General features: G+C 39.3%; 1 long non-coding RNA gene across 1 annotated transcript; it reads left to right on the top strand.

Annotated features, from left to right (window-relative positions):
* Positions 1–445: 445 nt before the first annotated feature.
* On the top strand, positions 446–2,075 carry LOC124380113. The gene is made up of 3 exons (XR_006924607.1): positions 446–684; positions 913–1,241; positions 1,722–2,075. It is a non-coding gene; the product is annotated as an uncharacterized LOC124380113 (long non-coding RNA).
* Positions 2,076–2,637: the final 562 nt, after the last annotated feature.

The raw sequence follows: 2,637 nt of genomic DNA, 5'->3' as shown, positions 1-2,637 counted from the left end.
TGCAGTGAGGGCAGGAGGCCCTGTGGAGCAGTGGACTTGTTAGCTCTATTTATCCTGATGCCTGTCTGCAGCTCCCTGTTCCCAACACACACACACACACACACACACACACACACACACACACACACACACACACACCTCTACTTTACTGTGCTGTTCTGCTGATAGGAAACTGAATTTGTATGTGCGTGTGAAAGTGTATGTGCGTGTGTGTATAAAAGAGAGAGAGCAAGACAGAGAGAGAGAGAGAGAGAGAGAGAGAGAGAGAGAGAGAGAGAGACAGGGAGAGAGAAAGAGATTACAATGGCTTGGTTTTGGCCGTCATCCTCCTCCCTAAACCCCTGTTAAATCCCCTGAAGGCCAAATCCACACAGCTTAAGCAGCAGATCTGAGCCATTTAAATGGGGGCATGTCACCACTGCCCTCATGCCGAAACACACACACACATACACATTCACATACACATACACACACTCACACACATGCATGCCTGAGGCAGGAAGTGTTCACACTGACCAGCCAATACAGACACAGAGAGACTGAGAGACAGAGAATAAGAGAGTGTTAGCATCTCTGACAGCTTGCAGCAGAGCAGTGGAGGGGAGTGAGACTGAGTGAGATCACTGAACAGAGACAAAATGGCAGCTGGTCATTTGAGGCACATCATCGTGTCACCTGCTTCAGGTGAGCATGTTGTCTCTCACCCCCTCATCCCTCTGTCTCTTTATCCCTCTCCCTCTTTCTGTAATTGTAATGCTGGACCTTTTGTCTGAAGGCATTTTACGGCTTCAAGAAGCCTGATTGTGTTACAGCAGCCATCATCTCTTTTTCTCTCTTTCTCTCTCTCTCTCTCTCTCTCTCTCTCTCTCTCTATCTCTCTCTCATTTTTTGTCCCTCTTTTTCATTCTACAGGCAGGAGACGAGTGAGAAAATGGTGATAGATGGCAAGGTAGCAAAAGGGGGAGTGCTACTTCACCTCCCAGGTTATTTTCCTGCCAGCAGTTGTCTGTTAGTGTGTGTGGGTGTGTGTGTGTGTGTGTGTGTGTGTGTGTGTGTGTGTGTGTGTGTGTGTGTTATAGATAATCCAGTGACTGCACTCTCTCCCATACTCCTGATATGACGTGAAGTTACACTTACATTTTACATTATACTGCTCTCCAGCGAAACTCTACATTTCAGTCTGATGACATCAGGACTGACATTCGTCCAAAATTCGCCAGTGCTAAAAGGAATAATTTCAGGTGAATGATGTAATAAGACACTGAGGTTTTTTTAATGGCTTCTGGAGTGTGTTATTCTCTCATATAATGATTGCCATCAATTACTGTGTTTAATTTATTTAATGAACGAAACATATCATTTTATCAGGTTCTAGTTATGTTTGATATTTTGTGATTTTGTAGTTCCTATTCCCAAATACGTTATTATCACGTATCGATGCAGAGAGCAGACACAAGTGCAGATTTTTTTATTAATTGTAAGGTCTTGCAGTGCCGAACTAATTCGTGTAAAAAAAAAAAAAAAAAAAAGAAATACCTTGAAACTAGGACATAAAGAAAACCTTGAGAGAGACAATGAATGAAGTGCAGGTTGAGACTACGTAATACAAAATGTGAAGATCATGTGATGCAACACAGGAGGATTCATTGGTTGATGTCATGATTATGCTATGATATGCAGCCTTTCCCTTATTTCTTGTTTCTTTCCTACTTTCTGTAAAGAAAATACAGCTTGTCACTTTGCAGTGAAAACCTGAAGAGTGAACACCTCCGTCCTGAAGACTATCCTTCACTAGGAAACTTGCACCATGGTCGTTACAAAGCACTGACAGCCGGCACGCCTTTGATAAATGTTCAAAAACAATTTGCCACAGTCTTCGATTATGTGGGAGGATCGCTATACAAGCCATCAGTGTAAGAGCTGTTACTAAAACATCACTAGCTTATTATACAACAAGAGCATTCAGATGACCCTGTCAGTCAAAATACAGACTAAACAACTGTCTAATCTGCATTATTATACAAATCTAATACACTCCTTTTGACCAATCAGATTTCAAAAACACAGCAATTGGTTTTCATGGCCCAATACTTATTTTTTCTTACGTAAAAAATATGATTTTATACTGTATATATATATATATATATATATATATATATATATATATATATATATAATTATTATTGTGTGTCCCTGACTTACTTAAACAATCGAGCTGTGAACTTTAACAAATGCAAACAAACCTTCTCTTTTCATGTCTCTTCACTCCATACCAGCCCCTGTTTTCCAGCTGTTGTACTGCACTACCATTTTAAGGTATTCCAAGAATAATATTAAAATTTTATTTACAGCAATTTTTTGTGTTTGTGTTTTTTTTATACATAACATTGTATATTTGTGTCAAAAGTGTACAGTGGAACCTCGACACTCGCGATTTTGACACTTGCTACCTCGTTACTTCACGACTTTTCATTTAGAACCAGATTAAGAGTAACTTGCGAAAAATCTGTGGGTTGGCTCCAGGGTCCGGAGTAGCATTTCAAAACAAAGTTTTACTAATAAATTACATAAAAAAGTTTGAAAAAATATTTTATTATTGTAATATTTATTTAAAGTAGTAATTCAGAATTGTTGTTG

Source organism: Silurus meridionalis, chromosome 26, assembly GCF_014805685.1.
Source record: "Silurus meridionalis isolate SWU-2019-XX chromosome 26, ASM1480568v1, whole genome shotgun sequence".
NCBI classification, from domain to species: Eukaryota; Metazoa; Chordata; class Actinopteri; order Siluriformes; family Siluridae; genus Silurus; species Silurus meridionalis.
Note: the sequence above shows the minus strand (reverse complement) of the source record. Positions and strands in the feature narration are given on the sequence as shown.